This window comes from Heptranchias perlo, chromosome 27 (genome assembly GCF_035084215.1).
Source record: "Heptranchias perlo isolate sHepPer1 chromosome 27, sHepPer1.hap1, whole genome shotgun sequence".
Classification (NCBI taxonomy): Eukaryota; Metazoa; Chordata; class Chondrichthyes; order Hexanchiformes; family Hexanchidae; genus Heptranchias; species Heptranchias perlo.
Genome location: NC_090351.1, coordinates 7,748,677 through 7,770,555, shown reverse-complemented (window position 1 = coordinate 7,770,555; position 21,879 = coordinate 7,748,677). Strand labels below are relative to the sequence as shown.

The window sequence follows — 21,879 nt, the reverse complement described above, 5'->3', positions numbered from 1 at the left end:
GAAGTCTGGTGGATTTCTGGCAAAGTTATGGAGCAGGAGCAGCGCAGAGCAAATTCCGGGCCTCCTTCTCAATAATTTTATTCACAATACTTTGCGCATTCATGTACATACAACTCAAACCTCCCAGTATCTGTTTGACAATGTGACTCATTTTCTTCCCTCCTCCTTATCTGTTCTTCTCTTATCTATCCTACAGTCCTGGGTCCTTTTGCTCCTTCATCATCTCCTCCACCCACCCCACCCGCCCAATCATATTAGTTTAAACCCTCCCCCACAGCAGTTGTTAGTCTCCCAGCCTTGTTCAGATGAAGCCTGTCCATCTTGTACAAGCCACTCCCATCCTAGAACTGGTCTCAATTCTTCCTGCCTACGCCATCTCTCCAGCCATGCATTTAACTCCCTAATCTTACTATTCCTTCACTGATTAACTGATTAACCAGGAGCAACCGAGATTACAACCCCCAATGGCCAGTTTGTTAATCTAACTACGGTGTCAGCCATGGCTCAGTGGTAGCACTCTCGACTCTGACTCAGAAGATTATGGGTTTCAGCCCCAGTCCAGAGACTTGAGCACATAATCTAGGCTGACACTCCGGTGCAGTACTGAGGGAGTACTGCACTATTGGAGGTACGTCTTTCGAATGAGACGTTAAACCGAAGCCCCGTCTGCCCCTCTCAGGTGGGCATAAGAGATCCCATGGCACTATTTAGAAGAAGAGCAGTGGAATTTTTCCTGGTGTCCTGACCAACATTTAGCGCTCAACCGACATCATTAAAACAGATGATCTGGTCATTATCACATTGCTGTTTGTGGGACCTTGCTGTGCACAGGTTGGCTGCTGCATTTCCTACATTACAACAGTGACTACACTTCAAAAGTTCATAATTGGCTGTAAAATGCTTTGGGACGTCCTGAGGATGTGAAAGGTGCTATATAAATGCAAGTTCTTTCTTTCTAGTTGTTGAAAGTCCTTTTGCAGCACCCAATTCCATTTTTTCCTACGTTACTGATTCGACACAAACCACGACTGGTGGCTGTTGTCCTTCCCCCTCCAAAATCTTTTATACCCACTCGCCGATATCCCTTACCCTGGCACCTGGCAGACAACATACCATTCAAAATCCCCAGTCTTTTTTTTTTGATACATTCGCAGAATGTGTGCATTGTTGGGATTTATTGCCCATTCCTAAAAGTAAAATAAATGACTAAAAATTTCAGTACTTACAGTACTCTCAGGCTCAACCCTACTTTCCTGGTCTTTTGCACTCCACTGGTCTCTCACAGCTCAGCATTAATCTCTTCCTGATCAGCTCAAACTTATTATCTCTTAACTTACACAATAGCCTAACTGCCCAAGAAATAAAACACCACGTACTTAATCAATTAATTAACTAACCTATTACCAACTCAAACCGGCCCATAGGTAAGACACCAGAGATAAACAAACATAAACAGCTCCTAGTACTGAACAGCTAAAATGAAGTAAGTTTTAATAGGACAGACACATAATAGTGTGGAGTTCTCCCCAGTATCCAGGCCAAAATTTATCCCTCAACCAACATCACCGTAAAAACAGATTATCTGGTCATTATCACGTTGCTGTTTGTGGGATCTTGCTGTGCGCATATTGGCTGCCGCATTTCCTACATTACAACGGCGACTACACTTCATTGGGACATCCTGAAGTCGTGAAAGGCACTTTATAAATACAAGTTCTTTCTATCTTCTTTCTTAATGCACAGTGTATTATTCTACTGCTAGCATGGAGCCCTGTTTAGCTCAGCCTGTTTCCTTAAGGCCACAAAATCTAATTGTGAGGAATAGGCACATCTTGAGCTCATTTAAGGCTAAAGCCTTTTTTTTAAAAAAAAAGATATTACTTGCACATTGGTTTCCCAATCTCTTCAGTTTGCTGCTTTATAAATATTAAATCTGAGGTAATCGGGTGTTTGGGGAGAGGACAAGGATGAGAAGGAGGATGAAGGTGATGAGGATGGGAAGGGGGGGAACAAAGGGAGCAGAAAACGAGTGGGTTAGAGATTGATAGATTTTTGTTAGTTAAAGGTTACGGAATCCAAAGCAGGTAAATGGAGTTAAGATACAGATCAGCCATGATCTAACTGAATGGCGGAACAGGCTCGAGGGGCTGAATGGCCTACTCCTAATCCTATGTTCCTGGAACACCGTATATTCAATTTTGGGACCTGGGTTCAAATCCATCTCAAGGAAGGGAAGACAGAGAGGTACAGAGTTCCAGAGTTTTAAGAATGGATTAGAATAGTTTTGATTTCAACACAGTGAGGGTGCAGAAAGCAGGAAGTGGTCCAGGAAGTAGGACAGTCTATATGCTGTGTAGAGGGAAGATGGATATATCTAATATGACAAGAAGGCTGGGCATGATGTGCATTAAAAGACAACATTGGTACACTGCCATTAGTCAACAGCACAATATAACCATACCTACCCATTAACACATCAAACCAGGAAACTGTGTCTTACACATTCACTAGCTCTCAGGCTCCAAGCTCCCCTAAAGGTACCGCTAGTATAGAACTAAACCACACAGTCCAGAAGGTCCCTCCCATGTTTCATCCCCAATCTCAGCAGTTGGGGTATTAAGTTGGCCTCAGTATTCCCAGACAAGGGAACAGGAAATCTGCCAGGTTTCCTGCCCCTGATCACTGCCCCCTTCCGATGGAATATGGATGTCGGGCGAGAACAAAATTCAAACCGGACCGTGCTGCTGCCTAAAGCTGAATAGCCTGCGGACACCCAAATGAAGATTGGGCAGCTGAGACCAATACAAGGCGGCATCCAGTGCGCCCAGGAAACTACACGCAGCACAAGTCGCAGCCTTCGGAAGGGAAGTGGGCGGGGGGGGGGGAAACAGGAAGGGCGAGAAGATATCTGGGGGGGGGGGGGGGGGGGGGGAGAAATGGAACGATCACCACTAAACATGGAATTCCTGTTGACAGTCACCATTCCCGGAAACATGCAACACGGCTCAGCAACTGCACTGTGTGAAAATGAGCAACACCAGTCCTCCGAGAGTTAACTGCAATTCCTCAGGGAAGATGCAATCACATTCCCGACTATTTAAATTTCCAAAATAGGATTTTTTTTTCATCCACTGGGTCAAATGACCCAAGGGCCAAGTTGTGTGTGGACATTTCTTCTGAAAAGAGGAGGGGCCACCGGGAGAGGCTACGTTAAAGGGGCTGATTTACAGACTGCTTCATCAAATCTGTTGGCAATAGATTTGCCAGACAGTCCCCACCCTCCCCCTACACACAATACCCAGCCAATCACACCCCCCACACAGAATCCCCAGACAATCCCCACCCCACCCACACACAATCCCCACGTGCGCAAATCCCCCCACCCACATACAAATATTCCCACCCCCCCACCCCGACGATCTACCCCCGATCCAACCCACCACCCCCCGCAGGGTGTCCCTACCCCCCCTGCCCAACACAATCCTCAGAGACTCCCCCACCCTGGATTGTGTACCAGCCCCATGTTAGACCATTAGGTGGATTTAAGAACAAAGAGCAATGTTTGAAACGTTGATTCTGCCCCTCTCTCACTGTGACACCATATGAACTATTGATCAGGTTTAGTAACCAATGCATCCAGCATCATGCCCAATTTCTCAGCAAGGAAGAAAGGAAATTCCCGTAAATTCTTGTTCCAATCTTCCTCTCCATAAGTGAAGGAACATTGGGTTCCCCAAAGTTTAAGTTCAAACAAGCCTGAGGCCCCTGCACTTTCTGTATGACTGTATAGCCTAGGCGTAAGCCTGTACTCTCGCCTCTGATTCAGTAGGTTGTGGGTTCGAGCTCCACTCCAGAAACTTGAGCACAAAATCTAGGCTCACACTCCGGTGCAGTGCTGCACTGTCGGAGGTGCCGTCTCTCGGATGAGACGTTAAACCGAGGCTCCGTCTGCCCTCTCAGGTCAACGTAAAAGATCCCACAGCACTATTCGAATAGGAGCTGGGGAGCTCTCCCTGGGGTCCCGGCCAATATTTAACCCTCAACCAACATCAATAAAAAAAAAACAGGTTTTCTGGTCATTATCACATTGCTGTTTGTGGGATCTTGCTGTGCATGAATTGGCTGGTGCGATTCCTACATTACAACAGTGACTACACGTCAAAAGTTCTTCATTGGCTGTAAAGCGCTTTGGGAGGTCGTGAAAGGCACTATATAAATGCAAAGATTTTTAAAAAATATTCCCTCAATCTCCTTCCCGCATCATGTTGGGACTGACCGGGGGCGGGGGACACAGGAGGGGAACCGAGTGTTTCCCCTATTTCATGGTTTAACAGTGAATCCTCAGGCCCCTCACAGTTAGGTACCTTTAATTATCAAATACCTAAAAGGTCTCCACTGGTTTAAACGCACACGTTCAAATTTAAGCAAACCACCCCCAGGATACCATGAAGGCAGAGAGTTTAATCAGATCAAATACACTGATACATTATAGCCAAGCACTTGCTGGTTCTGGTAGAAAATAACAGCTGGCGTTTAACAACAGGTCTGCCCCTCCGCCTTTATTCAAAGGCCCAGCTGGCCATGGTAGGACGGAATTCAACTACTGGAAGGGGTAGATGCTGAGGGGATGTTTCCCCCTGTGGGAGAGACTAGAACTAGAGGCCACAGTTTAAAAACAAGGGGTCTCCCATTTAAGACGGAGATGAGGAGAAATTTTTTCTCTCAGAGGGTCGTGAGTCTGTGGAACTCCCTTCCCCAGAGAGCGGTGGAGGCAGGGTCATTGAATATTTTTAAGGCTGAGTTAGATAGATTCCTGATTAACAAGGGAGTCAAAGGTTATAGTAGGTAGAGGGGAAAGTAGGGTTGAGGTCACAATCAGATCAGCCATGCTCTTATCAAATGGTAGAGCAGGCTCGAGGGGCCGAAAGGCCTACCCCTGCTTTTAATTCGTATGTTCGTATGTAACTGCTTCTAGCTTTTGTGAATAAATTACGCAAGTAAAGATTCCTGCAAATCCAAGATCAGTGTCTCTCTTCAGGGATATTCAAAATCTGCACCGTTTTGAGTTCTGTGTACTGATTTATGGGATTCATTTTGCAAGCTGTGTGCACACACGAAACAGATACGCTCACTAAAGGCCCACAATCTTTTTAAAAGGAAACAATCGAAAAAAGGGACGTTGAAAGTTTGGTTGGCACTGATCAAAATTACACGTTTTTAATCCTCCCCCCGGCCCACCCACCCACCCAACTCCCCTCTTCATTCTAGCTGGAAAATGTCCTTGCCTCTCAGCTTGGCAATCAGGCCTGGCCAGCCAAGTGGGAATATTGTCCAATTGTTGAGAAGGGAGGAGGAAGAAGACCAAAGGCACAATTGAAGAGGTAGATTTTGAAGAAGCTTTTAAAGGAGGGGATGAGAGAGCAAGGTAAAATGGTTCAGGAAGAGAATTCTGGTGGCCAGAGATATAACAGCAGAAGGATCGGCCGCCAGTGGAGAAGCAGAGTTGGGAGTCAAAGGGTAATGCAGTCAGAGGAATGAACAGGTCAAGTTAGCACTCATGCTGGAGATTTCCGAGATTTCCGAAATAGGGCAGGGTGGGCCACAGGGGGAATCAAAAAGAAGCAAGAGGCTTACAGTGGATTTACTGGAGCATGGGGGAGATGGGCCAGGGGACTAAGACAGCAGAGTCTGGATCAACTGCAGTTTCTGAAAGGTGGAATGAGGGACACCAGCGAGGGGTAACTATATGAAGTCAAGATGTTACTAATTTAAATAACTCACAAATCTTAAACAGACAGATTATTTATGCCAACTCGACCCAATTTTCACAGAGATACATATGGATATATAGTTGAAAAGGAGAAATTTGCAGGGCTATGGGGAAAAGAGCAGGGAAGTGAGACTAATTGGTAGCTCTTTCAAAGAGCTGGCACAGACACAATGGGCCGAATGGCCTCCTACTGTGCTGTGTTATTCTTTGAACTAAATTCAGAATAATTAGAAAATGGATTTTGGCACAAGCTGACAAACCATACCGCCTTTCCTTACATCTCACTGGATTTAAAAACCATAAAATTAATACTTACAGATTACATTAATTACATTAGTCTTTATTTTATTTCTTTTAAAATACCATTTTATTTCTTCCTCCTCTCCTGAAGAGATTGACTTGTGCGCACCATCACAATGAGTAGCAGCAGGCTAATGGACTGCGGAGGGCATCACAAAGCACTTTTGAAGTGTAGTCACTGTTGTGATGTAGGAAGCGCGGGAGCCAAAATGCGCACAGCAAGATCCCACAAACAGCAATGAGATACAAGACTAGAGAATCTGTTTTAGTGATGTTGGTTAAGGGATAAATGTTGGCCAGGACAGGGGAGAATTCTTCTTTGCAGTGCCGTGGGATCCTTTACGTCCACCTGAGGGGGCAGATGGGGCCTCAGTTTGATGCCTCATCTAAAAGACGGCACCTCCGACAGTGCAGCACCCCCTCAGTACTGGCACTGGAGTATCAGCCTAGATTGTGTGCTCTAGTCTCTGGAGTGGGACTTGAACCAATGACCTTCTGACTCAAGAGGCTGTGGGGAACCCTCAATGTGCCACCCCTCTCTGTCGCCAGGAGAGCAGAGGACAATTGTAGCGCCTCCTACTGAGATCCACTAGCTCAGCAAAGAACGGGGATCCAACCCTGGGACCCTCCTGCTCTCCGTGAGCAAGTTACACGCAGCCCTTACCAATTGAGCCATCAGGGGAGCTCCACAATGGCATTTGCTCTATGGTTTTAAATGCCCATTGCACAGGCAAGGTCCCACAGCAAGGACTGGATTTGTTTAACAACCTTTCACAGCTGGGTGACCTCCAACAAACAAACAAACACACACATGCATGCACTTAAATGAAGACTTTCACAGAGCTGCTGTAAAACTAAATGTTTCCACGTTGTGAACATTATTTAATATTCTGGCCATTTTCAACGTTTCCTGCCAGGGCTAAAAATATTCCTGCTCCCTCACATCATGTGTTTATCTAGCTTCCCCTTAAATGCATCTAAGCTATTTGCTTCAACTACTCCTTGTGGTAGCGAGTTTCACATTCTAACCATTCTCTGGACAAAGAAGTTTCTCCTGAATTCCTTATTGGATTTTTTTTTAAATGGCCTTGTTAACCTGCATTGCTACTTTTAATGATTTGAGAATCTGTACCCCTAAATCCCTTTTCTCCTCCAGCACATTCAGACTCTTATTTTCCATGGAGTATGTAGCCTCCTTGTTCCTCCTTCCAAAATACACCACCTCACACTGGTGGTGCTATATCACCAACAGGTAATACAACATTCCATTTGGTCCCAACCACACTAAGTGAACTGGGACATGCTTTAATCCCCCACTGTAGTATATCTAAATTCACTGGTGATTTCTATCAAGTCATCTGGCCCAAGTGATTAGTTGTTGCTCACTCAGACTGAACCAGACCGTGTTACACCTTGTCTTCTTGTTGGTCCCAGAGCTGAGCTTGAAACTCCACATCCTGTCCATCACCAAAATCCTGTTCGACATTGCTCACCTCCGCACCTACCTCAGCCGAAACCCCGGTCCGTGTTCTTCCCACCTCTAGACTTGATTATTCCACTGCCTCTTCCTTTCTGGCCTCCGCCCTCCACAAACTCCAACGTGTCCAAAACGCAGCCACCTGTCTCCTCGCGAAGTCCCACTTGCCCATCCCCCATGTCCTCACTGGCCTACAACGGCTCCCAGTGCCCCCAACATATTAAACTCTTTATCCTCATCTTCAAATCCTTCCATGGCCGCGCCTTCACCCTATCCCTACGGCCTCCTCCGGCCTTAGATCTCTGACTCAGTCCCCTCACCCTTCGCCCCACCATTAACACGGCCATCTGCCCCTACTCTCTGCAACTCCTTCTCTAAACCCCTACTGCCACTCTCTGCAACATTAAAAAAAACAAATTACAAAGAATTACAGAGAATGTACAACACAGAAACAGGCCATTCAGTGAGGCCTGTGGAACTGAATCCCAGCAAGAAGCAGGGCCTACAGGAGAGGGGAGGAGAGGACAGGACACTGAAGGGAGAAGTGAACTGGTACTCAGCCAGGCAACATCTTTGTAAAGACCACAAACCTAAATAATATCGATGGCGAGACGGCATGCAGCTCCAGTGCCTGTCGGTCCTGCAGTAACCAACATATATGGCCATGGCTCAGTGGTAGCGCACTCGCCTCGGAGTCAGAAGGCGGTGGGTTCAAGTCCCACTCCAGAAACTTGAGCACCAAATCAAGGTTGACATTCCAGTGCAGTACTGAGGGATTGCTGCACCGTCGAAGGTGCCATCTCTTGGCTGAGATGTTAGGGCAGACGGGGCCTCTGTTTCTCAGGTGGACGTAAAAGAAATAGTTCCATTCCAAGAAGAGGCGGGGAGTTCTCCCTGGTGCAATATTTACCCCTCAACCAACATCACTAAAAATAGATTATCTGGTCATTATCACATTGCTGTTTGTGGGATCTTGCTGTGCACAAATTGGAGGCCGCGTTTCCTACATTACAACAGTGTCTACAATTCAAAAGCACTTCATTGGCTGTAAAGCACTTTGGGACGTCCTGAGATTGTGTAAGGAGCTATATAAATACAAGTCTGTCTTTCATGTATCCCATGTGTACAACTGTACACATGTGCTACTTCTGAATTAACGTCCAACATGGAAACATCCACAGCTCTTAAAACCTTCAGGGGAACCAGGCACTGGAACGTAAACCCTTCATGGAGAAACCATCTTTAAACAGCCCTTGTGATCAGTCAGCTCCGACTGAACCCAGTTCTTTTACTCAACTTCCTCCAACCAACCTCTTCCCCCTCTTAGACAACACACCTGGAAACTATCGCTCCCTAATGGTCACTAGCTGAGGTCAGGGCACAGCTTGGGGGTGGAAGTGAGTCATCCAAGCCAGGAAACCCTCAGCTTCAATTCCTCGCCTGTGTTGAGATCGTTAATTGTTGTCAGCCAGTGTGGCACTAGGAGTGTTCTAATTGGCCTCAGTGCCCCCAGGCTAGGGAGGAATCACTGCCTCCAGGAGGGGAGTGGAGAAAACAGGAGAGCGAGATCTGGAGATTGGCAGTAAATGGAACTGGTTTCCTGAGAAGTGAAAGACTCTGCTAGAACTGGACAACAAAACAGTTGACAGAAAGAAGATTGTGAGCACGGATGGGCAGATTCTCCAGGGAGCTGAGGGTCAGTAGCTGGCAGCGCTGCAGTGGCTGGGCAGTGCAGCAGGCTCAGTCGCTAACTGTGAGAGAAAGGGTACAGGATATGACAGCCCAAGTGGCAAGAATGTCCCCAGATATCCCCACACCCCCATGAACCAGAACCCCTCCCAACCTGAGCAGTAGTTTTGTGGGGGGAGAAAGCTATTGGTGTCATGAAGAGGGGGACTGCGAAAATCACTCAATGTCCCACAGTCCCATACTGCTTCCTACATTTTGTACTTTTAAAAAGGGTCACCTCACCTTCACTAATAAATTGTCTTCAACAAAGAAACAGAATGAGGTCATTGTAAACGTAACTGTTTTAACTTCCCAAAGACTCAATGTTGCCAGGACTGGAGAATTTTAGCTATGAGGAATGATTGGATAGGCTGGGGTTGTTTTCTTTGGAACAGAGGAGGCTGAGGGGTGATTTGATTGAGGTGTACAAAATTATGAGGGGTCTAGACAGAGTGGATAGGAAGGACCTACTTCCCTTAGCGGAGGGGTCAATAACCAGGGGGCATAGATGTAAAGTGATTGGTAGAACGATTAGAGCAGAAATGAGGAAAAGTTTTTTCACCCAGAGGGTGGTGGGGGTCTGGAACTCACTGCCTGAGAGGGTGGTAGAGGCAGAAACCCTCAACTCATTAAAAAAAATACCTGGATGTGCACCTGAAGAGCCGTGACCTGCAGGGCTACAGACCATATGCGGGAAAGAGAGATTAGACTGGGTGGCTCGTTTCTCAGCCAGCACGGACACGATGGGTCAAATGGCCTCCTTGTGTGCTATAAATTTTCTGACACTCTTTCGAAGACATTTTTTGCAGTCAGATGATCTGAATGTGAGGGGGTTCGCAGGGTAAACGTGGAACTCCCCACAAGACCTCAACAGTGAGCTGTCTCCCCGACCTCAGCAAAGTGCCCACCCCCACCCACATCAGTGCGATGCTTGTCCGTTTGCCACACAGCCATTCCGAGCGACATGGCCAATTCAGCACCAAATCAAGGGCGGTTTTGTGCTGCTCACTAAGAACTGGATCGAGATCTCCCAGACTCATTTTATGAAGGACCCTTATTCATCCCATCAGTCTGGTTTGGATTTCAACTCCAGCCCCAGACGTACAAGTCCAGTGTCTAACCCACTGCACCAACTAGTTCTCTGCCTCCTCCCCCACTTATTTTTTAAATATTGGGGAAGGAGAAGATCTTTTGACCCTGATATTCACCCCCCCCTCCCCTGACCTTGAACTTGAAGTGTGCTCCATCTATCCAGGTTTCAGAGCCCCCTGAATGTGGTGGGTGGGGTCATCAGGGACTGGCTGCACCCCCAGCACAGGCCCATCCACCAGGAAATGAGGGCCAGGACACAGCCGCAGGACTGGCCAGCAGCTTTGGCGCGTTCTGGTTGCTGTTGGAGATGAGCAGTCAGGAGGCCCTGCCAATCCACTGGGAGCCTGCAACTGAAAGAGGGGGTGGTTTCTTCACAGCCCCCCTGGCCTGTCTCTCCCAGACGCTCCGATTAACGGTGGCCCCAGGCACGAGGAGCCCCCGCCTGCATCTTCGGGCGCTCCACAGAAAAAGGGCGCCCTTCTGAGGCAGAGGGGAGAGTGAGGTGGGAGGGCCGGCAACACAACCCAAAACAGGAGGTTGCCCTGGCCTTGCATCTGTTCTAAGTGGAGGCCCAGGACCAGCAGACTGGGGAAAGTTCCCATAGCAACGTAAAGGGGGCAGAACCCCCCAAACTAAGGGGTGCCCATCCTCGCTCTTCTCCACAGCGCCTGGGAAGGGTCTGATTCCCCCTTCCCCCAGGCACCATGAAGAATATCGGCGCAGTGTGCTCTTCATATCAGGGCGTGCGTTTACAGCGTTGGATCAAATTCATTAAAGGGGATTCCAAGATCTTCGATAGTTTGGGGATCACACTCCGTGATTCAGCTGGAAATTGCAAACCAGTGGCCTTGACCTGTGCCCAGGGAGGAGGGACACAGTGAAACACTGACACATTGCGCTCAGTTTAGTTACATGCATGTAAACAAATAGAGACTAAGGTTTGCCAAAGACTTCTCCATGCAGATGGTGCCCCTTTAAGACCACTCAAAAAGGGAATAACCATAAGTTACAAATAAATTCACGACACAAAGCGAAGGGCCAGAGAGTTTTAACAAATTATTTTAACTGTAAATATTGTTCAAATATTAGAGTCTTGCTAAAACATATGCTTCAACAGATAAGGAGAGACTTGAGATGGGGGGGGCTATATTGCAAGCGTGGGATTTGGTGCCTTAGTTCAGAGGTTTTTTTTTTAAATGGAGTAAATCTTGTTCTGAAGCCAAGGAGCCTCAGCCAGAGTCTGTGCTGAACTCTGAGTAACCACTCTATCACTTCCTGCAGCTTCCGCACTCCGATGTGTTCAGGAAACAATTGAAAGCCCAAACACCCAGATTCAAACTGCAGATTAGCCGAGATTTATTCTTTCATCTGGTTCCTCAAATCAATATTAATATATACATGCCTCGCTGGAGATCTAACCAGATGCTTATCAATTTTTCCCACTGCCCAAGGTGGATTTTTTTTGTTTTTTCGCTTTGTTTAAAGAGAATCTTGCAGCTTGTGAAACGGACCAGCTCTTTCCTGCTTCTCCAGCTTTGGGCAAGTGGTCTATAATCAGCCTCCCGCAGGCCCCTCACGGTCTATCTGAACCATTTACATTCCCTCCCTCAGTACATGAGGCTGAAATTCAGCATTTACAAAACCTTAGAGTGTGTGAGGGGTAAAGGCAGTATTTACAGAACCTCACAGTGTGTGAGGGGTAAAGGCAATATTTACAGAACCTCACAGTGTGTGAGGGGTAAAGGCACTATTTACAGAACCTCACAGTGTGTGAGGGGTAAAGGCAGTATTTACGATACATTACAGTGTGTGAGGGGTAAAGGCACTATTTACAGAACCTCACAGTGTGTGAGGGGTAAAGGCAATATTTACAGAACCCCTCAGTGTGTGAGGGGTAAAGGCAGTATTTACAGAACCTCACAGTGTGTGAGGGGTAAAGGCAGTATTTACAGAACCCCTCAGTGTGTGAGGGGTAAAGGCAATATTTACAGAACCTCACAGTGTGTGAGGGGTAAAGGCAGTATTTACAGAACCTCACAGTGTGTGAGGGGTAAAGGCAATATTTACGATACATTACAGTGTGTGAAGATTTAATGAGACATCTTTCAGGAGAGAAAAATTGAGCCCATCTTTGAAGATTGCAGTACCTGAGGGCCACTTCCTTCACCACTGATATGTAATATCAATTTATAAACAATATAAACATCATTTTAAAAATTCCAAAAAGTATAAAAGTTAATTAATAAATCAAAAGGAAATTAAAAATTAGATTAAAGGAATTTAAGTGAGTTATCACATAATTGGAGTTTAACTTCATTCTACAATATAACAGTTTTCTCTCTTAAACCCTGAAGCTTTTTGTTTGGTTTCCCAAATATGCGTAGATGGAATTAACAGTAAGAGCGAGGGCGGGGGGTGTACTTAGCACCACACACCCGCAGTATATTCGTTCCCTCTTTCTCTGTGCTTGTCCAGATTCAGCTATAGACGTGGTAGTTAAGGGAAAGAAGACCGACCTAGATTTCTATAGCTCCTTTCATGATGTCCCGAAGTGCTTTACTGCCAATGAAGTACATCTGAAGTGTATTGACTGTTGTAACATTGGAAACGCGGCAGCCAATTTGTGCACATCAAGCTCCCACAAACAGCAACGAGATAATGACCAGATAATCTGTTTTTAAGTGGTGTTGATTGAGGGATAAATATTTTCCAGGACACCGGGGAGAACTTCCCCGCTCTTTGCCCTCAGATGGACGTAAAAGATCCCACGGCACTATTTCGACAGACGGGGCCCCTCGGTTTAACGTCTCATCCAAAAGACAGCACCTCCAACAGCGCAGCACTCCCACAGCACATGGAAATGGTGGGTGGGAGAAAAAAAAGTCCGAGTTGCACAGTCCCCTGCTCCAGCTCAAGCCACCATGACTGGGCTTGGGATGGAACTGAACATTCACAAGGAATCAAAAAAAAACTTGGGATATTCTAACTAGGGGTAACCCAGCAGCACCAGCCTACAAGAATCTCAAGTAGAGGGCACGACTCAATCCCAGCCTCCACCAATATTCCCAATTCCTTACTTCCCCCGAGTGTTTCTGCCAATCTGGGTCCCCGAGGGTGGGGAAGGCTCCCTACTCATCGCTGAAGCATGCCCATTGGGCGAAAGCAATGTCTGTCGGCCACACCATCCCATCCTTCCCAGCGAGGGCGGGGTTGGAAATGGAGAACAAATATTCGGACATGCTGTGGTTTGTAAATAGACCATTGGGCTCTGTCGGCTGACTTGGTGATTGCACTGCCCAGTGTGGACAGAGGCCGTACAATCCATGAAGATCCCAGATTTAAATCCCTGGTCAGTTAGCTGATCTCAAATGGGACACCAAGTCACACACCATCCCGACTGGGACATATTGTGCACTGTGGGAGCACCTTCACCTCATGGACTGCAGTGGTTCAAGGTGGCGGCTCACCACCACCTTCTCAAGAGAAGCTAGGGATGGGAACAAATGCCAGCCTCGCCAGCGATGCCCACATCCAGAGGATGAATTTTCTCAGTTGTACAAGTGGCATCATCATCCCACTTGTGATCACCCAGTAACACCCACTGCAAGGGCACATGTGGACATCGGGCGGGGGCAAGGTGGGTCCATCCACAATGTCCCCCAAGGCCGAATAGCTATGTTGACACTCACCGTCTAGGTTAGTGCATGAAGCGTGGACCACCAGGCTCAGATACTGGTGGGACTGCACGTCGGCTTCAGGAGAGATGGAGAAAATTAGAGGTGTGGAGAGAAGCTGAAGGGTAGAACACTCATGTCCAAGGCTTTGCGGGTCCATCCTATTAGTCTACTGGCGGCCGAGGCGGCAGCGTCACAGGCCATGGAAAATATTCCACTCTCCGTTCCATGCAAAATAAAGCAAGTTATCCAACCTGCTTTTTTATTTATTTATAAACTGAACTAACACATGCCTTCTGATTTAGGGGAACTTTATTAAAAATAAAGTGCTTCCTCTTTATAAAGATACAATCACCCTTTCATTCCCTGCCAAAATTCCCACAGAAACACCCATAAATAACAATTAATTAATTCCTACCAGGTTGTGCATTTCTCCTCCACCCCCCACCTCCCCATATTTGCCCCCTTCTCTTTCCATCAATTTGCTCCCCCTTCCCTTCTCCTGAAGGCACTAACTCTTTGAAGGGTTATGATGAGATGGGATCTTGCTCACCTTTCAGTGTCTCATCCAGCCAATCTCCGCGTATGAGCCAAGGCAGTGCGTGTCAGCAGGTTGTTAGACCATAGAGAGCACCACAGCTGAGCCTGACCCTGTCCTCGGCTCCGACCAGGTTTATTAACTATCTCTGCTTTGTTATTCGATCAGATAAAGTCAGCTTCAGCACACTTAAAGGGACTTAACCGTGAGGCACTGCTCAGGGATCATGTGGGGAGCAGACAAAGTCACATGTCAGGCAAGGATTCCATCATACAGCGAGATGTTATAAGCACTCACAGATTGGTGGAAATAAAAGCCGGTCAGGTTTCACATTCATACCATGCTTGAATGTGAACGTGTGCACAAGAACAGGAGGAGACCATTCAGCCCCTCGAGCCTGTTCCGCCATTCAATTAGATCATGGACAATCTGTATCTTAACTCCATTTACTCACCTTGGTTCCATATCCCTTAATACTCGTGTCTAACAAAAATCTATCAATCTCAGTATTGAAATTTGCAATTCACCTAGCTTTAGCAGCTTTTCGAGGGAGAGAGTTCCAGATTTCCACTCCCCTTTGTGTGAAGAAGTGCTTCCTGACATCACCCCTGAATGGCCTGGCTCTAATTTTAAGGTTATGTCCCCTTGTTCTGGACTCTCCCACCAGAGGAGATAGTTTCTCTCTATCTACCCTATCAAATCCTTTAATCATCTTAAACACCACAATTAGATCCCCGCTAAATCTTCTATACGCAAGGGAATACAAGCCTAGTCTAAGCAACCTGTCTTCATATTTTAACCTTTTTAGTACCGGTATCACTCTGGTGAATCTGCGCTGCATCCCCTCCAAGGCCACTATATCCTTCCTGAGGTATGGCGCTCCGAACTGAATGTAGTGCTCTAAATACAGTCTAAACAGAGCTCTGTACAGCTGTGAGATAACTTCCAACCCTTTGTATTCCAGCCTTCTTGACATAAAGGCCAACATTCCATTAGCCTTTTTTTTGTACCTGTCCACTAGCTTTTACTGATTTTTATACTTGGGCCCCTAAATCTCTGTACTTCTTGCAATTAAGAAAGTACTCTGATCTCTCTTAGATCCAAAGAGGATGACCTCACACTTCTCCACACTGAACTCCACAGCCTGTTTTGCCTATTCATTTAATCTCTCAATGTCCCTTTGCAACTTTCTGCTCCCATCTACATTATTTATTGTCCCACCTAACTTGGTGACATCAGCAAACATGGATATACGGCTCTCTGTTCCTTCATCTAAGTCATTTATAAATATAGTGTAAAGCTGTGGCCCCAGTACAGAGCCCTGGGGGTCACCACTAGTTACATCCTGCCAATTTGAGTACATACCCATTATCCCTACTCTCTGTCTCCTACCTTCTAACCAATTCCCTACCCATGTCGATAGGTTGCCTCCAATTCCACGCGCTCTCATTTTTGTTAACAGTCTCTTATGTGGAACCTTATCGAATGCCTTCTGGAAGTCCATATAAATAACATCCATAGACACTCCTCTATCTACGTTAGTTATGTCCTCAAAAAATTCAACTAGGGTTAGTTAGTCATGACTTACCCTTTACAAATCCATGCTGACTCTCTCTGATCAGTTCATATTTGTCCAAGTGCTCAGTCACTCTGTCCCTAATAATAGATTCTAGTAACTTCCCTACAACAGACGTAAGACCTATAGTCTATAAATAGGCCTATAATTTCCCATTTTTCTCTCTTACCCTTCTTAAATAGTGGAGTTGGAAAATTGCCATGTGACAATTCCTGAATCAAGAGAGTTTTGGAAGATCATGACTACAGCATCTACAATTTCCTCACTGACTTCTTTTAATATCTTGGAGTGGAAACCATCAGGTCCTGGAGATTTGTCAATCTTGAGTCTCATTGGAATGAATGAGTGCACACACAGTGTTGGAACAGAATAATTCACAGGATTTTACTGCAATCCCACAGGATGAAGACAAGTGAGTACACTGTGGTTACCAATGAGCTACAGAATTAAAATAAGTTAAGACACACACGCAGATGGGACCAGGTTCTCCTAGCCCAGCAGCCTAGGAAAGGGGCACAGCACTAAGGAGCCAAGACCCAAAACAAAATCAAAATCCCACATCACACAACCAATTGCGAGCTGCAGTGGATGGTTTTTGGATTATGTCAGTCAATAAAACACAAAATCTGAGGAATACTCAACCTCGGAAAAATGCCACCTTGTCTGGTACGTGTCTGTTCAAGGCACCTGCAAAGGGCTCTTCGATGGCTCATTGGTAAATAGCTGGCTTGGTGTGGAAGCGAGCCATACCGACCAGGAAAGTCCCAGGTTTGGCCCCCTGCACTGTTTTGAGGTAGCTGATCTAAGCTGGGGCAGCATTCGGGGAGCTCCAATTGTCCTCAGCACCCCTGAGCGAAACTGGGACAGAGCAAAAGTCTCCCTACTCCCATTTGCTATCTAGTGACCTCTACTGGGATTGGTAAATTCTTAAACCTCAAGCTTGTCATCACCTAATCACCACTTCCCGATTTACCTCATCTTCTCTCCTGCTCTCATCAACATCTGTATCAGGGCAGGAGGGTCGGTAACCAGAGGACACAGATTGAAGATAATTGGCAAAAGAAGGGGAGATGAGAAGAATTTTTTTTTAAATGCAGCGAGTTGTTATGATCTGGAATGCGCTGCCTGAAAGGGCGGTGGAAGCAGATTCAATAGTAACTTTCAAAAGGGAATTGGATAAATACTTGAGGCAGAAATATTTGCAGGGCTATAGGGAGAGCAGGGAAGTGGGACTAATTGGATAGCTCTTTCAAAGAGCCAGCACATGCATGATGGGCTGAATGGCCTCCTTCTGTACTGTAAGATTCTAGGAGTCTCTAGATCAGACTTCACTGGGATGCCAAGCTTCATTCAGAGTCAATACCCTCCTGAAATTTACCATCCAGGCTCCCACATGAAGAATGGTCACTTAGATACCACACCTTCCCAGTAACGATGCTTGGCCTGTGGTCCAGTGGCGATCACTTTGAACAGCTGGTTTAATACAGTAATCCTTCTAAATAATGGCAAGCTCCAATTCACTTACAGGATGACAGATCTATTGGAGTATTTTTTTTTTGTTCAGCATGATTGATTACTTTGATACTGCAGAAACAAACGGGTACCTGAGAATGAATTACAAGGCTAAACTAAACATTCAAAATAAAGTGCTTCCTCTTTACAAAAATATAATCGCCCTTTCATTCCCTGCCAAAATTCCCACAGAAACACCCATGAATAATGATTAACTTGCAGCAGGTTAATCTAAGCATTAAAGTCACTATCATTTTTTAACCATCGTTGTTAAAAAATAAAGCAAAGAGCAGCTCACCTCCAAGCTCTGTTTCTCTCAACATTTCCACCACTGCTGTGGTCAATGTATCACCACTGAGCTTTCATTCCATGTTACTCCTCAGCTACGAATGTGCCATTTTACACTCTTTCTTCTCCCTGCATGCTCACTGTTGTAATCATGATGACTCATCAGACTGTCTCCTCTAGCTCAAAACTACAGAGCTCTTTATCTCCCTCAGCCTTCCCTTCCTCCTAAAACCGGCAGGCTTTTAAATCCGAAGCTTCACATCACCTAAATCATTTCTCCTCGTCTCCTCCCCTACTTTGATCATAGGAACAGGAGTAGGCCATTCAGCCCCTCAAGCCTGCTCCGCCATTCATTCAATCAGACCTCAACACCCTTGCTCCAGATCTCTTGATACCCTCTCCTAACAAAAATCTATCCATCTCAGTCTTGCAAATATCAAGAGTTCCAGATTTCCACTACTGTGTGTGGGAAAAAATGCTTTCTGATTTCACTCTTCAGATGGTGCCCTGCTCTGTGCACTTGGGCCCTTCTCTGAGAATTCTCAGTTTACAAAGATCTACAAGGTGTCTGGGAGTACGATGGCTGCAATGCAACATTGATGATTGAAAAATATTGACTGGTAATGCTTTGAATGCCTAGCTTAGTCCTCACTCGCTCGCAGGGTCTGTTTGCCTCTGCATTGTGAAGTAATCAACTATCAGCATGGTGATGGAGAGAGGGATAATCTGTCAGACGGGCAGCTATTCTTGTATCCTGTCCAGGAGTGTGAGAGAGAGAGAGAGGTGCTGGATGAGCCTCACCAGATATGGGAGTGGGATTCAAGTCTTGGAAGGCCGTGGGCTTTATACAGAGAGTTGGTGAGGAGAAAATCCATGTTTGCCTCCGAAGGGGAAACTTATTGATACATTGTGGTTTGCTTGGGGCGGGGGAAATTTTAGCCCCATTCATGCCTGCATTGTGCCCACCATACAGAAGGACATTCACAAAAAAAAGGGCAGGGGGTCAATCCCAGCGAGGGCCATTCCTGTAGCATTCATCCCACCTTTAATATCAGGGATTTACTGCAACCAGTGTGTAATTGATTAAATCAGCACAGCTCAAGAAACAGATACAGCATGATATTCGCATGATATTCGCACATCATAAACCACAAGGGGCAAAATCAAGCTCAGAAGATTTCGCTGTCACACTAGCCCTGAAATCAGGTTCCAGCCTTGAAATCCCTGACGTCCATTATGTGTGTGTATAATACAGTAAACAATGTTAAACTGATAGTTTTGTTACATTGCATACATAACTAAAGTCACTGCACTTCAAAGGAACTAACTGTGCAGCGCTGTGGGACACGACAGGTGCTATATAAATGCAAGTTCTTGTTCAAACTTTTGTACCAAACTCCACAGCACTTTCAGACTGAACGACCCGCGATATCATTAGGAAATAACTCGGGAGCGGATTCGCAATTCAAAAAACAACTCTAAAGTAAACAGCACAACTGGCTAAATCACTACCGCCAAAATACAAAACCTTTACATTGGGGGAGAGGGGAGAGAGAGAGATACAGATTCCAAAGAAGACTACAGTATCAGGACACAACTGCCTTTTAAAAAGAGAATTGCCATGAGTTCGAGAGAGAAATAGGCCCAGGGAAAAGGAAATCGGATATCTGGCTGTTATTATTGCCTCTGAAGTGTCCCGAGTGGGTATCAGGAGGAGAGACTATATTTAGAATAGAGCGGCCATTCTCTCATCTCCCTGTTGCTCCCAGTCCCACAGATGACACTTGATTTGGCTTAAAACCGGTCATCCATAAAAGATTTAAAACGCAAGCTGTTTAGGCACAGATAGGCGAAGTAACACGATGAATAATAAATGAAACGAACGCCAATGAGAGAGGGAGGGAGATTAAAAATGCTTTTTCCAAAAAAAAACAACACACAATTTCAATTGCTGCAGCGTTGGAAATAAATCATCGCCGACTCAAGAAGAGTTTTCACTTACCCTTGTAAAACCTCCCAAACAAAAAAAAACCGGGTGGAAAATAACCTCCGATCTCCTATAGTTATCCACCTGACCTCCAGACCAATGCGAGCTTTCTCTTTTTTTTTTCCAGGTAACAAATCTTCGGTTTGGAAAGAACAACAACAAAAAGTTTCTGGTGTCCGAAAAAAAAAACTTTTGGAAAACTTTCCGCAGCTGCGTGTGAGAGAGAGAGAGAAAAAAAAAACATGGTTAAATCCAACCAGAAGGAGAAAGGGAGAAAAAAAACAACCCCAACAAACGAGCATCAAACACCTCCACACATGAATCATTTTTCTTATTCCCCAACTCTCTTTTTCCTGCGGAAGTTCGCCTTTAAAAAAATGTAAAACATGACAAAGATTTGTTCAGACCTCTCGCTCGCTCCCTCCCTGCGCCGATTTCAACGGCGCGGATTCCGCGGTGAAATTGACCCAAATGAAATTGACAAAAGACTCACCTCCTCAAAAAAAAGTGCCCGTGTTATATAAACAAGGAGAGAGAGAGAGGGGGAGAAAACCCCCCTCCTAGACGGCGAGCAGTGGCTTAAAGGTTTCCCCCCAAAAAAGGGAAAAATAAAATATTTTAAAAAAAATTAATATGAAACTTGTTGGTTGGAGATGGATTTTTTTTTTCTATATTTCCCGAAGTTGACAGCGGAGTGGAATTCCAAGAATGAGATTTGGTATGAAATCAATCTCGCTCCAGAAGAACACAAGAGGAGGAGCCAAGCAACTTTGTGTGGAGAACTTCGTCAGCCTCCCAGCCCGAAACGCCACCAGTTTTAGCCGTTTCCACCGGCAAGATCCAACTGTTGGTCCTTTTTTTTTTTGGTGAGTGTTTTTGTGCTGGGACTTCCGACCGGTGCAGTGTGTTAGTGGGGCAGGAGGGGTGTGAGGGTTGTTTGAGGGTCAGGTCTGGAATCAGCATTCGTGCCTTTCCCCCTGCTGGATCGCGGTCTATTTTCTCAATAGGTCCTCCATTTGTTGGCGATCCCTGAAATTGGAGAAGGGAAATTGTGACCACTCCCACATCTTTAAAGTGACACTACCCCTGACGTCAGGCTTTTGGAAACTTTTTTTTTTCCCCAACCAAAGAACTCCATTGGATTGGTGGGAAAAGCTCGTTGTAAGCCCTGGAGATTCAACCTCCCAATAAAGGCGCCATCTAAGGAGTGGGAGACCCAGACAAGTGCATGAATCCCATCTACAGCAACTCTGGAGCAAAGATCATTGCTAACAGAGAGGGAGCCCTCACCTGGCTGTAGGAGGAACAAGGGCCCATTTTGAGAGAAACAGTCTCATTTCCTCTCAAAGTTATTTGTCATAAATTATTTATGAGTAGTTTTAAAAATGATCTGTCCTCCTCCCTCCCTCCCTCCCTCCAAGTGTTGACCCCACAACAACTTCTCTTTATCCCTCCAACAACACCTGAAACAACTCACATTTCTATAATGTCTTTAGTGTAGCAGAACATTCCAAGGTGCGTCACAGGAGCGTAATCAGACAAAAATTGACACCGAGCCAAAGAAGGAGATACTCGGACAGGTGACTGAAAGCTTGGTCACAGAGGCGGGTTTTAAGGAGGAGAGAGAGCTGGAGGGGCAGAGCGGTTTAGGGTGGAAATTCTAGAGCTTGGAAATGCACAAGAGGCCAGAGTTTGAGGTACACAGAGGTTCTGGGAGGGTTGTAGGACGGGAGGAGGTTACAGAGATAGAGAGGGACGAGGCCATTTGTACATGATAAGAATTTTAATTTGGGGGACCGGGAGCTAGCATAGGTCAGTGAGCACAGGGGTGACTGGTGAACAGGACTTGATGTGGGTAGCAGAGTTTTGTAGCATTAAAGTTCATATGTGAACCTAGGGCCTGTGAGTCTTGGCAGACTATTTGACAATGAAGGGCA

General features: G+C 45.9%; 1 long non-coding RNA gene across 1 annotated transcript in view; it reads right to left on the bottom strand.

Moving 5' to 3' along the window:
* LOC137344375 (uncharacterized) overlaps window positions 1–20,930 on the bottom strand; it is a 142,332-nt gene extending 121,402 nt beyond the window's left edge. The window contains exons 1-2 of the long non-coding RNA XR_010968341.1: window positions 20,436–20,930; window positions 19,958–20,152 (exon numbers count right to left, since the gene is read on the bottom strand). This is a non-coding gene — a long non-coding RNA (uncharacterized lncRNA). The remainder of the gene's footprint in view (window positions 1–19,957; window positions 20,153–20,435) is intronic.
* Between the last annotated feature and the right edge of the window lie 949 nt (window positions 20,931–21,879).